This window comes from Anolis carolinensis, chromosome 3, assembly GCF_035594765.1.
Source record: "Anolis carolinensis isolate JA03-04 chromosome 3, rAnoCar3.1.pri, whole genome shotgun sequence".
Lineage (NCBI taxonomy): Eukaryota > Metazoa > Chordata > Lepidosauria > Squamata > Dactyloidae > Anolis > Anolis carolinensis.
In genome coordinates this window covers 40,924,109-40,940,872 of record NC_085843.1, presented here as the reverse complement: position 1 = coordinate 40,940,872, position 16,764 = coordinate 40,924,109, and the positions used below count along the sequence as shown (strand labels likewise).

The 16,764-nt window shown below is 40.9% G+C and overlaps 1 protein-coding gene and 1 long non-coding RNA gene across 4 annotated transcripts in view; one reads left to right on the top strand and one right to left on the bottom strand.

Moving 5' to 3' along the window:
- Positions 1-10,438, bottom strand: part of drd3 (dopamine receptor D3) — a 62,891-nt gene extending 52,453 nt beyond the window's left edge. Inside the window, exons 1-2 of one of the 3 annotated variants that reach the window (XM_062974757.1) lie at positions 7,714-10,438; positions 3,756-3,829 (exon numbers count right to left, since the gene is read on the bottom strand). The gene's annotated coding sequence lies outside the window, so the exon portion shown is untranslated. Of the gene's footprint in view, positions 1-3,755; positions 4,194-7,713 lie in introns of those variants that run through there. The other 2 variants (XM_062974755.1, XM_003219143.4) reach the window with 2 other exon arrangements.
- Positions 10,439-14,348: 3,910 nt separating this feature from the next.
- LOC103278413 (uncharacterized) overlaps positions 14,349-16,764 on the top strand; it is a 31,431-nt gene continuing 29,015 nt past the window's right edge. Inside the window, exon 1 of the long non-coding RNA XR_010004940.1 lies at positions 14,349-15,118. This is a non-coding gene — a long non-coding RNA (uncharacterized LOC103278413). The remainder of the gene's footprint in view (positions 15,119-16,764) is intronic.

The window sequence follows — 16,764 nt, the reverse complement described above, 5'->3', positions numbered from 1 at the left end:
AAGGCAGCCTTTGAAACTTGGAGACACTGGTTAGAAGGGGCCAAATTTCCCATTGAAGTCCATACTGATCATCGGAATCTAGAGCATCTAAGAACTGCCCACAAGCTAAATCAGAGGCAACAACGCTGGGCTTTATTCTTTGAACGTTTTAACTTCCAAATTCATTATGTAACCCCAGCCCAGACCAAGCAAGCAGATGCTCTGTCACAGAAACCGGAATACGCTGCAGGGCGCAAGGAGACCTTTGAGTCCCAGCTGTTACAACCCGAGAACTTCGCCACGCTCACAGTGGGAAACACCAAATCCACTCCCATTGAATCAACTCCCTCTACTCCAGGGCCCCTTTGTGCTCAGGAAATCAGGGCTAGTCAGCAAGCAGATGCTTGGGCACAGGACCAACTTCGCCAAGGACTACGTTTTCCCTTTTCGCTCAAGGATGGGCTACTTTGCTATAGAAATCATGTTTACATCCCCCCAGGACCGGGCAGGGAAAAAGCACTTCGTCTGTGTCATGACTGCAAGCCAGCAGGGCATTTCGGACTATTCAAAACCATGCATTTGATCCTAAGAGACTTCTGGTGGCCCAAGATCCGCAAGGATGTGGAAAAATATGTCAACACCTGCCCAGTATGCCAGCGCTCCAAGACAAGAAGGGAAAAGCCTTCAGGACTTCTGCATCCCCTCCCTACCCCATCCCACCCATGGGAAATAATCTCTGCGGATTTTATCACTGATCTACCACCTTCCTGTGGATTCACCACGATCCTAGTGGTGGTGGACCTTTTTACCAAGTTAGCCCATTTCATTCCCTGTGATGGCCTTCCCACGGCCAAAGAGACTGCAGATCTATTCCTTCAACATGTTTTCAGATTGCATGGATTGCCCAAGAGTTTGGTCACAGACCGTGGGTCCCAATTCACCTCTCGTTTCTGGAAAGCACTACAAAAACTATTGGGCATAGACTCTCGTTTATCTTCGGCTCACCATCCCCAAACGGATGGGCAAACTGAACGCACCAATGCCACTTTGGAACAATACCTTCGCTGTTATGTGAACTACCAACAGGACAATTGGGCTTCCCTGTTACCGCTGTCGGAGTTTGCCTACAACAATGGGGTCCAGGCTTCAACTAAAGAAACCCCGTTCTTTGCAAACTATGGCTTCCATCCACGCTTCTTTCCTTCTATTATTGAAACCTCAGAAGTTCCCGCAGCAGAGGACTGGCTGCAGGAACTCACAGCGGTGCAACAACTTTTGCTCCAGCAACTGGACCAAGCCAAGGAGGACTATAAACGCCACGCTGACAAACATCGCCAGCCGGGCCCCGAAATCAAGGTAGGAGACCGGGTTCTTCTGTCCACTCGCTTTTTGCCCTCCCATCGCCCTTGCCGGAAATTAGATGCCCGTTTCATTGGGCCCTACCCAGTGGTGGCGCAACTTAACCCCGTGACTTTCAAACTCCAACTTCCGCGCTCTATGCGCATTCATCCAGTGTTCCATCGCTCCCTGCTCCTTCCGGCGGATGGTGTGCGCCCTGATGCAGACCGGCCGGCCCCCGCCCCTGTTTTGGTGGACGGAGAGGAGGAGTTCGAGGTTCAGGACATTTTGGATTCTCGCTTTCACCGCCGCCGCCTACAATATCTCATTGACTGGGTGGGTTTTGGCCCCGAGGAACGTTCTTGGGAAGACGCTTCCACAGTCCATGCCCCCGATTTAACCCGCCGCTTCCATCAGACCTATCCCGCCAAGCCGCGGCCTCGCGCCTCGGGGAGAGAGTCCCAGTTTGAGAGGGGGCTTGAGGAGGGGGATAGTGTGATGACTCATGGGCCATGTAGTCCCATTCCTAGTGCTGTTGTGACTGATGAAGAGGAAAACTTGGGTTTTCCACCATTTCAGCCAGAAAAGGAACCATTTCAGCCAGAAATTGAGCCTTTGCACCTGCAGGAGGCTTGTCTTCCAGAAATCTGCCAAACAAGCCCTGAGTCGAGTTCTCCCCCTTTTTCGCGCCGTAATTATTATCTCCAGCAAAAAGGAGTGCAGCAGGCTAATCGCAGGAGTTTGAGAATTGCAGCAAAGCATTCAGATGATTAAGCCTGCTCCCATGAGAAATTTTAGGGAGTCATACATCTGGACACAGAGATTGACTTTCGTTTCTGATTCCCCAGAGAAGTGTTCTCTGGTGGGAAAACGAGGCCTATTTAGGTTCCTTGCTCCCGAAGGAATCTTGCGGAGTCAATTCGTCAGCTACCGGAGCAGCGTGTGTGGACAGCTACTCCTGCTCTCAAGCCTTTGTTCCTGTTCCAAGCCTTCGTTCTCAGCCTTGTTTTCTCCCCGGATCTTGCCTCATTTCCCGGACCTCGCCAAGTAATTGCCACGGATCTTGTTCTTGCTCCTCGTTTCCTTGTTGCCTTGAATCAAGCTTTGTGTTCCAAGAATCAAGTTATTTCCCAGCCTTGCTCAAGTTCATGGACTAAAGGACCTTGTCATCTCCCCTCACTTGCTTGGCAAGTGAGTGTTTCGGTTATTGGATTACAACTTTGGACCTTAATATTTCATATTGGACATTGCTTCTTTGGACTAATTTTGACCTTTCCTGAAAGGTCTACTTCTGGACTATTTCCTATACTTGTTTTTATTAACTTTATATACTTCCTTAATAAAGATATTAGATAGATTCTGCCCTCTGTGTATGGTTAGTGGTGCTCTGCAGCCTGGGTCGTGACAGTGTTCCCCAACAACACTTTCTGAGAACGACCCTCTAGGAAGGACCAGAGCCACTGTAAAGGCCCATTCCCATGAGGCATCTCAGAATGATATCTTGGTCTATCGTATCAAAGGCTGTTGAGAGGTCCAAGAGAACCAACAGGGACACACTCCCCCTGTCAAGTTCTCTGCGTAGATCATCCACTAATGAGACCAAAGCTGTTTCAGTTCCATGACACGGTCTGAAGCTAGACTGAGACGGATCCAGATATTCAGTTTCTTCCAAGAACACTGATTCTTCTGATCAGTAACCCAGTTGGACATTTGTTCCATTAGAAATATTGTAGTTTTCTAATGACAAGAGTCATGATCCAGGTTGAATAAAGAATCAGGCTTTGCAGATTGAGCGGCTCAGGCATGCATTCACATTTAGAAAACAGATAGTGGAACTATGATGGTGGTATTTAGCAGAGTATCTGTAGGTCAACCAGAAATCTGCACAGAGTCAAGAACAGAATATAAATTCCATTATTCTGTAAGCAGCAGATCCAAGGACAACTTTTCCAATATTTACTTTGTGAATCATCTTCACTGCACTTTCTCTGCTAAAAGCATGTGGTAATCCAACATCCTTTCTAGGCAAATAGGGCATTGTGCTTTATTGGCTCTGTAAAACATCCAGTGGAGCATGTTTTGCAGACACTATATATGTGTGAAATGACCCAGTCCCTGCTCACTCTTCTAAATGACAACTTCACCCTTACTGCACCTTGAACCTTTCACATTCATTTACTGCTTGGCTCATTTCCTGGTCCTTCCAAAGGCACACCAACATGGCAGCAAAGTAAGAAGCACGGAAAACATGCAGGACATCATGCATCTGTTTTGCTTCACATTGAGGATTAGAAATCCAGTATGCAGGCCATAATACTGATGTCATCAACCAGTGCCAATACTTTGAGGTTTTGTAGCCTCTCAGGAACCAAATGGCAGTAATCAATTCAGGGCACACCCCCCCCCCCCTTTTCCTTTTTAATTTTAAAAGTGCATACATTACTTTTGAAGTCCTTCACTCTCATTCTTTGAAGTCTGACTCTTGTTCCTTGAAGTTGATGATGTGCTCCAGCTAGGCACACAAATTAAGGTTAATAAAATCTCAGCAGCACCTTTCCTGATTTCTATAGTAATACAATAATGTCACATTTGCTAGCTAATACTTTAGCCATTAAATTCTGCTGGTTATCAATAGAATCATAGAATCATAAAGTTGGGAAGAGATCTCATAGGTCATCCAGTCCAACCCCCTTCTAAGAAGCAGGAAAACTATTGATTAAAAAGTGTTTGCTCCAATATGTTTTTTCATTCTACATCAGATAGGTAGAATCCATAAATAAAGGCAATTGAAAGAAGCTTGCAGTATTTGAATGGAGAAAATGCAAAAACGTAGAACAGATGTATACATTATGCAAAATGAGAGGTTAGCCTGGGAAAATTGAATTCTAGACTAAAGGCAGGATATGACTGTGAATCACATTTCTAAAGATTTCTTTATGTAAACAACCAATCTCACCTTGTTTTGTGTAGCTACCCTCCATGATGTGCCATTTCGCTTCTTGCTGGGAACATTTTACATGCAGGATTTTGTTTTTAACATGACCTCTATTCGCAGCCCATCGATGCCACGGGGAGTTACGATGTCTCAGTTTGCACCTAACACTTTATAATATGAGGATGGTTCTTAATCTTCTCATTACTAGGGATTAGAGATGAAACTATGGTATTTAAAGAAGTTGGTCTTTAAAGAACAACTACCAAAATCCCCAGACAGCTTGGTCGATAACATTTGGAAACATCATCTTTTGGACTACATCTTCCAGAATTGGCCAAAATTGCTTGCTATTTAGCAAGGTCCATATTTCTCTTAAGGACCAATTTGATTTGTCACAATTTAATGAAACATAAACAATGCAATCCCATGCATGTTGTAAATCCAATTGAGATCAGTGAGGCTTAATCCCTTGAAATAATGTGTAGCCTAAGTCATAGTATTTATTTATTTATTTATTTATTTATTTATTTATTTATTTATTTACAGTATTTATATTCCACCCTTCTCACCCCGAAGGGGACTCAGACTAGTAGAACGTAACAAATATGTTGTTGCTTCTTTGAGATAATATGTTGTTATCAAACCAAGACAGAATGGCAGGCTATGTCTGCGGCTTGAGTATGTCCTGCCTAGTAATTTTCCCATCTGCAGCAATCTGTACATTTTTACTAGTGTTTATATACTGAATTGTCAACAGTAATTTGCATCAAAATTATTGTCATTTATACAGAGGGCTGTATAGAACTATGCCACGTCGATACTGTCTCCTGAAACAGCTGTCTCATTCTACCCAATGATAGGGCCAACCCTGACTTGTATATATCCCATATCAATTTAATGCATATACAATTTTTATCTCTCCTTTTCTACCCAAACGGCCCAAAAGCCACATAGGCACAAACAGCAATTATGCCGGAATTGCACTATTCTTTCAGGCTTCTTCCTCTAGGTTTGTCTCTTAGTCTCATTATTCTAGTAGTTCCTGAATGAAAGCTATTCTTATAAAAACTTTAACCAAGTTAATTTCTCTCTGGAAATACTTGAATGACATGAGGAGATGTATAGAATATGCTCACTGAAGCAGGTTTTTCAAGTCATCACTTTTGCCCAGAATTATTGTTTTGACAATTCTGAGAACCACAAACACATTGTTATAAATCAAATTCTTGTAATGGTGCCAAAATATTTGCTTGCTTGAGAAAAGATGGAGCTTCAGCATAGTTTCTGCGTCATTTCAACAACCCAACTAATGCACAAGGTGGTGGTCTCCCTGCCATCCCATGTCTCCTGTCAAGATTCAGTTTCTGCCAATGTGAGTCTGGGAAAGTGCCAAACAATAACAGATGGTCAGTGGAGCGTTGTTATATCTTCTTAATTTATTCATCTATTTATATCTTGAGGTTTGTTGAAAAGTTGCTTTAAAAAGCTACTGTATATGGAGAGCTGTACTATTTAAGTTCACATTCTCTTGAGAAGTCATCTCAAACTGATTGCCCATTTTATCCTTTTGATTTTCTTAAGCAAAAAGGATTTTGAGGCCTTGAATTTTTATATTGAGACTGAAAGTAGATTTTGCAAACCGGGCCATTGCTAGGTTTGGTGTTACTCCAGTGCGGTAACCTATGGAGTATCCCCCAAGCAAGTTGAAATAATTGGGAACCACTGGTGGAAGGGAGGATGCAGTCTTGGTTACCCCCAGAGATTCCCCTTGCTTAACAACAGAGGAGAGGGAGGGGCATGGAGGAAGAGAGGAATGTCACTGCCACCCTTGCAGTAGTACTATCTACCCAGATGCCCTGAACTTCCACTTCCAACAAGCTGTAGCAGCATTTGCAACAGGCGGAAGGGTCACTCACGGCACTATTCACTTTCCTCCTCCTGCCTGCCTTACTGTCCCTGTTCCAGCCCAACTGCCTGGAAGATGACTGCTTCTTTCCTGCCACCCTGCCCTACTCTTCCATCTGGGCAAGGGGAGAAATCATAGATTCATAGAGTTGGAAGAAGCCACAAGAGCCATCCAGTCAACCTCATTCTGCCATGCTGTGTTACCCCAATATGGTAACTTTTTGGAGCAACTTTTCAACAAACCAGGATATAAACAGATGAATAAATTAAATAAATATAATAACATTCCACTTGGCCATCTGTTATTGTTTGGCACTTTTCCAGACTCACATTGGCAGAATCTGAATCTTGACAAGAGACATGGGATGGCAGGGGTACCACCACCTTGTGCATTAGTTGGGTTGTTGAAAAGATGCAGAAACTATGCTGGAGCTCCATCTTTCCCCAAGCAAGCAAACATTTTGGCACCCTTACAATGAGTTTTTAATTCTCAGAACTGTCAAGACAATGTATCGGCATCGAATTGTTGCCAATTGTACGCCGCCCTGAGTCCCTCCGGGTGAGAAGGGCGGGATAGAAATATTTGAAATAAATAAATAAATAAATAAATAAAATAAGACAATAATTTTGGGCACACGTGATGACTTGAATAACCTGCTTCAATGAGCATATTTTTTACATCTACTCGTCATTCAAGTATTTTCAGAGAGAAATTACCTTGGTTAAAATTTCTATAAGAATAGCTTTCATTCAGGAACTACTGGGATAAAGAGATAAAGAGAAAAATCTAGAGGAACAAGCCCAAAAGAATCAAAGCACTTTCGATAGATGGCTATCCAGCTTCTGTTTTGTAACCTCTGAAGAATAAGATTCTGCCACAATTTGCGGAAGCAGCAGGTTGTACTGTCGAACAGCTCTTACAAGCAGGAGGGTCTTCCTAAAGTTTAGGTGGAATCCCATTGCTCTGTGTCCTATTCTCTGGAGCAGTAGAAAAAGAGCTCCTCCATATGCCATCATGTCAAATATTTGAAAATATCATGTTCCCTCTTAACCTTCTCTTCTCCAAGTTAAACATATTAACTTCTCATAAGTTGCTTATCATGGGGTTATAGAGGCCTCCTGGTATGTGTGTGTGTGTGTGTGTCGAGAGTGTACACTGATATGTGTGTCTTGAGATGGAAGGTACGCCATCACCCCACCAGGTGTCACCTTCCTCTTAGGGCTGTGGTTCTCAACCTGTGGCTCCCCAGGTGTTTTGGCCTACAACTCCCAGAAATCCCTGCCAGTTTACAAGCTGTTAGGATTTCTGGGAGTTGAAGACCAAAACACCTGGGGATCCACAGGTTGCGAACCACTGTCTTAGGGTGTCACCTAGGGTGTTTTGCCCACCCGCACCCCCAAGTTTCCTCCAGTGATGTCAGTCTCCAAACTTTATGATTATTTAATTATTTACAGGCAATCTTGGCTTGATTAGCTTTACAGTGACAATAGCATAGGAAGATCCTATAAAGTCTCTGAGTAATGCAGTGATTCATTGGCATTTATTCCAAGGATACAGAATAAAGAAGCACACTGGCAATTCATAAGGGTAAACCTCTTGTATTCATGTGAAGCCAAGATATTTGCATGTGAATTACACAGGCGTATTGTCTTTAGAAAGCCAGTCCACTGAAATATCCTTTCAAAATCCTATAAAAAAGAAAATCACCAAGAAGAAGAAAGGCAGAAACCCTTTAAAGTACATCATCCCCCTGGATCTGTTTTTCTAAAATAGGTACAAGTGAGTTTTTAAATGGCCAAACCTCCAACATTTCTTAATGTTGTAGAACCAACACAACTATTCACTCTTGGACTGCCATTTTATTGAACCAAAACAAGAAATTAAATTAGGGCCTGTGTTCTGTAATGGTTGGAGTAGGACTTGGTAGACCCAAATGCTGGCTCCATTGAACCACTATTTATTGGGCAATCTTGGGCCGCCTATTTTCTCCCAGTATGGTTTACCATACAGTGGTGTTATGAGAATTAAGTTGGGAGAAGGAGAAGTATATAATGTCATAATAAATCTCAGTGGGGTTCATCCATATTATGACTCAACAATCAGTGTAATGAGTTTACTCTATTTGGGGGTAATATAAAGGATTAAAGCTATAGTGTGACGTGTACATGGAGAATGTGAATATTTGATATATTGATTAGAGATGCCATAAGAACTACCAGTATTAACATAATTTATGGTGGATTCTAAATGAACCATAAAAATCTGGTAACAAAATAGGCATCAACAAGATCAGTTCACCTTCTCTGAATTGCTTGTTCAGTAATCAGCTGCTGTCAGAAGCTGTCTGGATATGAAGAATCAGTTGAAAAAAGATGAGCTACTTACAGTTCATCATCTTCCGATAGTCATCACATTATCAGCAATGATATTGAAGGATAAACAGAGAGGGAAGGAAACATGTAAGGATGAATGTGGATACTTATGAAAATAGATTTTTTTACAATTATGAAATCTATTAGAAGGACAAAATGGAGTGATATTTTTAAATGGATAGTTAAAATATGCAGTGTTTGGAAAGCATATGAAGCTTCCGTTTTCCTTAATTCATTTTGTCAAAAAATTAGAAAATAAAAATTAAACCAGGCTCATTCAATGATAGCAAATTTGGTAAGGAAATTTAATTCTGGTACAAGCACAGCAAGACATGATATTACCACAGGATTCTTAATTATTTTGTAGGCATGAAGTTACTTAATAAATGTAAGGGAACATAATCATTAGTCATGTCCAGTTTTAAACTAAATTTACCATATGAACCCTCTAAAAGCCACACTTTGTGCCAACAGTAAAGGCTTCTAGACATTAAGATGGCCAGTACAGATGACATTTTAATCACGCTTATTGGTACCATAAACTATTAGAAAAACATTGGTTTGTATTCAGAAGTGTCACATTCAGGCTCTTTAAAAGGATTGGAGAAGGGCTGAGAAAGGCCTTTGCTTGAGTCCCTTAAGTCATTTCTGTTAGAGTTATTTATGAGTTTATCTTATTTCTGGAATTAGGATGTCGAATGATTAGTCCCCAAAAATGGCCCAGTAACCTGGACCAGTTGGAAAGAAATGTTGAGCTCTTGGATTGTCACTCTGATGAGGACCAATGAGAAATGTTTGTCAGTGCTCTAGACCTTGTGGATCAAAGGGCCAAGGCTGACCAAATTATCCATTTTGTGAGAACTGATACTTTCCCAAACTTAATGAAATAATGTAGGTGTTGCAGTTTATTTATTGTGATAGTGCATTTAACATTTGGACCCGCTCTTTGAGCAGGACTCTAGAGATAATTAAGCCACATGTGAATTTGCTGGTCAGTTATAAATCATGAAAAAGAGGAGAAAAACAAATTGGAAATAATACTAATTTTCACACTTCCACATGGCAACTTGTAAGAGCAGTGCACTGGGTTTACTGGCTTGGGAAAACAGCTTTCCTGGGCACTAGATCTCCGCAGGACCTTACAGTCTAAAGCAGTGTTTCTCATACTGCGTTCCTTCAGGTGTTTTGGACTTCAGCTCCCAGAAAATCCAACCAGTTTATCAGCTGTGGGAACTGAAGTCCAAAACATCTGGAGGAGCAGAATTTGAGAAACTCTGGCCCAAAGGTTTTGGAACCAGAGAAGCTCCAAAAATGGTAGGTGGAAGGGGAGAGGTCAGGTCAAGGACAAGTTAATTATAAAAACAAAGATAATTATTTCTTTAGTAAGAAGGTAGCACTAGAAATCCATAGAATAGTGAGTGTCCCATAAAAACTGTTTCTCAGAGGAAAATGTTGGAAAAGACAACATGTGCTAAAAACCCTACTCCTGACCAATCTAGAAGGCTAGAGGAGTGCACTTAACATTAAAATAGACGGGTTTTCACATCCTCCAGTGGAAAGACAAAGATGGCTGAAGATGTAACAGCAGCACTAACAAATAACAACAGAGATGGCAGGGAATCAGTTTCTTGATGAAGGGAACAATGTGAAAAAAGACTATCTGGAAACCGTTTCTTTTTTGTGTGGAACTTTTAGAAACCCCCTCTTTCCCTGGGGATTCTCTCTCTCTCTGTACCCTTTGAAGATTCCCCAGACTCCCCCTTTCTTTGCCCCTTTGCCTGTATTTAGCCCATTCCAAACTTAGGGCTGTTACCTGTAGTGAAGAAGGCAGCTCTGGACAGGGCAAAACATGCCCATCATATTCTATGGGCAGTATTTTTAAAGGTGCCCTGCACTTAAAATGACAGGTGTAAAGCTTATGTCTCATATGCAAAGTTTTTTTTTGGTCTATGTGCAAAGGGCAGATGTGAATATGACTTTTGCCTATCACTGGGAGATGAAAAAAGTAGGGGTTACACACATGGAACAAAGTCATTCAAGAATAGACATATGTCCTCTTTCAAATTCAGTCAGGATTGCTCAACCTCTGGAAACTGCAAACGTACCTTATAGTGCAGGCTGTATCAATCTGAGCCAGTTTGGCAGGGTCTCCATTCAGTAGAAGTAACAAGACCCTTAAGCAATTATTGGGCTCCTGAATACAACAATGAAGCCATTTCCTTGTCAGTAGGAGGGAGGAGTTTTTAAAGGGAAATTCGAGTTTGCCCTTTATATGAGAGTTGGCTTCCTCTAAGATGGCCAGGGTTCCAGGCTGACTCTGCCCTATCCTGCCTCTTGCAATGCATGTAAGAGATAGCCCACTGCCTAATTCATCAAATATGCCTGCAAATAATATTGATCAAGCATAACTCATAGCAACTTGTATTTATATCTAATTTCCTTTTCTTCTATTCTATGATTTGCATCTACTTCAATTAGAAACACACATATTGTTCTCATGCCTCCTTTTGTGAATCACTTTCCCCACATTCATGTTTACTGCATTAGGGTCATGTCAGGTCAGTTTCACTTCTGTTATGCTCCTGGGTGTGGAGTTTTTTTCCTGGACAAACTGCTGCTCAAAAAGAAACGGCCTGTCTTGGTAATAACATTACCAGGACAACACAAAGTTCAAAACAAGATGAGCAAGCCAAGATTTGATGACCTTCTACCTGTTTTTTTCTTTTTGAATTTTTTAAATGTTTCCCATTTTTCAAAAATGGCAGATCTGTACTTCTTCATTCTTGAGGATGCTTGAAGTTTACAATATATAAAGGGAAATCTATCAACTCAGTGGCTACAGCAATATTGGAGTGTTTGCCTATCCTCTTTCCTCTGTTGAACTCTAGGCATTTGGTCACCTATTCACCTAATATTATTTATCAAACACCTTGAAGAGATCCAGTCCAGAACACTGTGCAAACATGGCAGATTTGAGAAATCATTTATTTATGGCCATCACTCTCCCAGTCTTTTTAGAATATATTTCCAGAGAAATAGATCTTAGAAAGAGACATGGAATTTCAAATTTCAAAAACTAAGATGGATCAGGTCTAGTTATTTGGAGAGGGAAAACCAGGCCATACCAGTGATTTACTGAAGGGATGGGAAAGCATTCTGCCTCAAATTCAGGAGAACCCTTGCTGCCAGTCAGAATTGACAGTACTGGGTTTTGTGGACCAATGGTAAAAATCAGATTCCTTTGTTCTTAACCATAGCATGTAGATTGGTGCTAGTCTTGTGATCCTGGCTTTTCACTAAACTTGTTGAAGTGGTCATCCATAAGGAATCAGATAAGTCACCTGTCATGGTTGTTTATTGTTTATTTCTTCGCAAAGAAAGGAAGAGTGGCAAAGGAGGGTGAAAGGTTATCCCAGAAAATTGGATAGCTCAGAACAGAAAAGAACTGGAGGACCCAATAGGCCATAACAATATCAAAAGATCTTCCCAGGGGAAAGGGCCATATCCCTACACACATGTGGATGCTTCATTCCAATACATTTGATTTTTTTTCATTCTAATTCCAAGTGAGTGGAATAGTGAATTTGATGTAAACCATCCATTAATTTACCAAGAAAGTAGGGGAAAGAAAGTGCAACTTTCCATCTTGTGCTCTTTAGCCAAGATCCCTCTTTTGCCCAGAAGTAGAGTTTGAATGTTAGGGGAAATCTTATGAATAATCACTCCTGTGATTGACCAACCAAACTAAACTCAGTAGCACAGAAGAGCTGAGAGCCACAGTGTCACACCCCAGCCACCTTTGGCTTCTGAACCTGATCCAGAAATGAACTATGACCAGGAGGAAGCTTATTCTGACTCTTTCACTAGTCCACAGAGCTCTTTCCAATTACATCTGCCGGCTGTTGATAGCTCGGATGATTCCTTAATTGGGAGAGAAAGCGAAAATATTACTCCCATGGCGGAACCAGATCTTCTTAGTTCCCCAGAGAATGTGTCCTTCAACAGAAGGGAGTTTCTGCATTGCCAGAGATCTGAGAAACAAGAACTCCGCAGGAGTAACAGCTTGGCATCTCGAGGGGATAATGGATAGGTTTTCCCTTGGGAACCTTTAGGGAGTTTGGCTTTTTTTGTTTGTGATCAAATCTAAGTTCCATAAAAGTGCTTTGCATCATGGACACTTCATGGTGTCAACGTTGCTATTTCTTGATCCTTGTGGCCAAGCTGAGCTGTGACTCCCGAGTAGACCCAGATTAAGTCTACTTCCTTGCCTTGTTCCTGAACCAAGTTTTACCTCAGTTTCATCACATTCCTGCCTGGATATCAAAGACTTCCTAGTGACTTTGGACCTTGTTATTTCAGTCTTGCTTCCTTGTTTTTCCCCACTCAAGAACTTTCCAACAGTTTTGAGCGTGTTTCGGTTTCTGGACAATAATATTGGACATTTCCCTTCAATTCTTTGGACTAATTCATACCTTTTCATAAAGGACTATTATCTGCTCAACCTTTCCACCTATTCATTCCTGGATTTATAATTGTTTTAATAAAGATATTATATGTTTATTGGTCTCTGTCTGGTTTTCAGTGCTCACGCTGCCCTGGGGTGCAACACACCGCAACCCAATAGCTATCCATTCCTTAGGAGAATAACATCCTCCATGAAGATCTTGTGATGCTGGAGATGAAGATGAAATGTATTATCTCACAGGGAGGTCTCTACTGTTCTTCACACACACATACACACACTGCATCTTTCTATGAGTATTCTTATTTCAAGGTCACACTGACCACTGCGTAGCATTGCCTCCAGTTGCATAGGCATTGAGAATAGTCATCCCATCAGGATACTACAAGTGAAACTATGAGGAACGGCTGGATTTATGTGCCCCTTCTTGGATTCAAGTACTTCCTTTGCTAGTGCTTGCTCAGTCTTGCTTACATTGTCCCGTTATTGGCTTAAATCCTACTGATAGCTTCAACTAAAATAGATCTGTTCAATCAATGGGGTTTGTTGACATAATAACCATCATTTGATTCTGAATGTCTTATTGGGACTAAGAAACAGGATTTGGGACACAGTGCTTAGCAAGGGAAGTAGAGAATGGCAACCTATGATGTCCAGTAGCACACAGCAATATGCTGTTACGATGAAATCAAAAGTAATATATCTCAACTCAGTGTTTTTTAAAGGAAATAGACACAAGTGAAATGTGTCACTTGCATGCATGCATTACTAAAAATAAAAAACGGAAAATATAAAATGTCATTGGAGGGTGGACACAGAGCTCTTGACCCATCATAGTTCACTCCCTTGTGTGGCTGGCAATTTGCAGGACAGGCAGCATTATCAGCAAGAGGCGCAAGCACATTATCATTAGATTGAACTCTACAGTCCTATATTAAATAAAGTACGGAAACTAATGAGTTGGAACCATGAAAAGGGTCCCATCTCCAATATTTTAAATTACCACTGCTTTTAACCACAGTGTCTCTGAAGATAGTACTAAAACTTGAAACAGCCCAGGTCTGAATAGCCTCTTATGAAACCAATATTGTATAAAACCGGCTTGTTAATTAAGATACTGGTATAATCTACCTTGTCAGAGGCAACTCGACCCAACCTTTCCTTTGTGATGCTTATATAAAATTTAAAAACAGGTACTTGTATCTGTGCTGTACTGTGAAATTATAAAAGACTTGCTGTGCCCAGCCACTCGTTGCTGTGGCAAAGTGTGGTGGTATGGGAAATAAAGTATGGTAGTTAGTATATGTTATTTCCTAAAGCTTGTGAATATACAATATTTCTGGTTGTTCCTTTTTTTTGTCTGCTGGAGGCAAGTATGAATGCTGCAATTAGCCAGAATGATTAGGATGTAATGGCCTTTCAGCTTCAAAACCTGGCTACTTCCTCCCTGGGGGAATATTTTGTTGGGAGGTGTTAACGGGCCCGGATTGTTTACTGTCTGGAATCCCCCTGTTTACAGAGTGTTTTTCTTTATTTACTGTTCTGATTTTAGAGTTTTCTAAATATTGGAAGCCAGATTATATTCATTTTCATGGCTCACAGCAACACAATGATGATGATGATGATGATGATGATGATGATGATGATGATGATGATGATGATGATGACTCTGATAATACACATTATTTTTCTCTCTCCCTAGCTTCCTCCTTGGGGGAATCCTTTATTGGGAGATGTTAGCTGGCCCTGATTGTTACCTGTCAGGAATTCCCCTGTTTTCAGAGTATTGCTCTTTATTTACTGTCTGGATTTTAGAAATTATATTGTTCTGTTTTATTATACCACAGTAATTTTTGTTGGGGTATAATGAAGCTCTGTATGTGCTAAAGAAAAAACTACACTGCTGATCATAACAAGGAGGAGCTAATCTAAGTCAGCAGCTAAGTAATTAAGTTTGGACCACACCCGGTGGGGTGTATCTGTGTCTGTGTGTATTAACTTCTGCTCTCCTACTTTTGGTTTCATTTTTGCTTTTTGGATCTTTCTCTTGGAAGAAGAGGGCGGGGAAGCCATGCTTTTTGTTTTTTGCAATGCTTTTTGAATCTCGAAATTCTTACAAGGACTATGTAAGTTTGTTTTACTAAAAGATTTATGTTTTGATGCAACACTGCAAGTTTATGTTTGGACTCTGCTATAAAGAGTAAAGTTTATTTTCTTTTCCTTTTGCAACTGTGCAAAGTTATTGTGTCTTTGCTGGACTAGGCTGAATTCTGCTTGAAATGCAACAATTTTTATATATTATATTTATAATCTTATATTATTTGCTTTGAACTGGATTATATGAGGCCCCTTCTACACAATTGTATAAAATCCACATTGAACTGGATTATATGGCAGTTTGGATTCAACATAATCCAGCTCAAAGCAGATACTGTGGATTATCTGCTTTGGCATTCTGGGTTATATAGCTGTGTGGAAGGGCTTTGAGTCTACACTGCCATATAATCCAGTTCAAATAAAATAATCTGTATTTTATAGGCAGTGTGGAAGAAGCCTAAGTGAACCCTCAGCCATTGTGTCTGAGGGGGTTGCTAGGACACAAAGTGAGTGAGGCCTAAAGTGGGTGGGGCCTACCCTTCTGACTTGCAGCCAGGGGGAGAACGGCTCTTCCTCATCCTCTGTAATTTGGACTTTATTTTCCTAGGTTTTTTATTGAAAGACATAGATTGGGTGAATATGTGGCCAAATTTGGTGTGATTTGGTTCAGTGGTTTTGTTGTTTACTCCATGGGAAAAACACACATTACATTTTTATGTACAGGATGTTTGAAAAAAAGAAAGAAAAAAACTCCCTAGTTTTAATGTGTTTTAACTTAAAACTAGGGAATTCTTTTTCAAACACCATGTATATAGATGATGGGAGAACAACCATGACACACTGAAGTAGGGATAGTGAATTATTTATTAGCTGAAAAAGGGTAGGGAGCAAAGCGGCCACTGATGTATTTTAGCATGAGCTCTTGAGGATTTCAATTCACTTCTTCAAATGAACTGATGGAATTAATACTGAACCTCAGGTATATAGCTGAAGAATGGCCATCTGCCACCCTTAGCAAATGATGCTGGGAGGCTCCTTATTGGTCAGTGTAACAACTCTTGCCTGTTTAAGGTTTTGATTGAATTAATTGAAATTACTACATTTCTGGGTTGGAAGTGGTACCATGTGATTGAGTTCCTTGTCAGCTCCGATGAGGGACTGGTGTTCATAGTGGTGTTTGCCTGGTTGCTTGGCCACCAACTAGCAAAAATGACCTTGCTGAGTTTGACTGCTGTTCCTGGCATCCAGAAAATGCAAGTGTGAGCTTTGATAGTAATGGAGGTGACTCAGACAAAGGATCTTTCACGTGTGGTAGACTTTTAAGAAGGCAAAAAAAATATAGTTCAGTAAACTTTAAAGGTGGATTATGTAAAATCAAAAGAAATCTTTTTGCTGGGCAATTTTGACTAAGAATTGGATATCAAATATGTACTACTTCAATGTATGATGACAGCTGATCAAACCCAGTAATAGATTGATGATGGAAGAATTGGTGGTTAAGTTTGCTGAACAAACCCAAGTTGCACAGAAAACCATATTTAATAATCCAGACCTGATGTGGTAGTAGTAATCTTTCGTGAGTAGTCTGCCTCTCCCCTCCCAACATTCCCATTGCCTCGACACTATAAGAGGGTTTCGCGAGACCAGTTGCTCTTGTTGCTACGTGGTTTTGAGG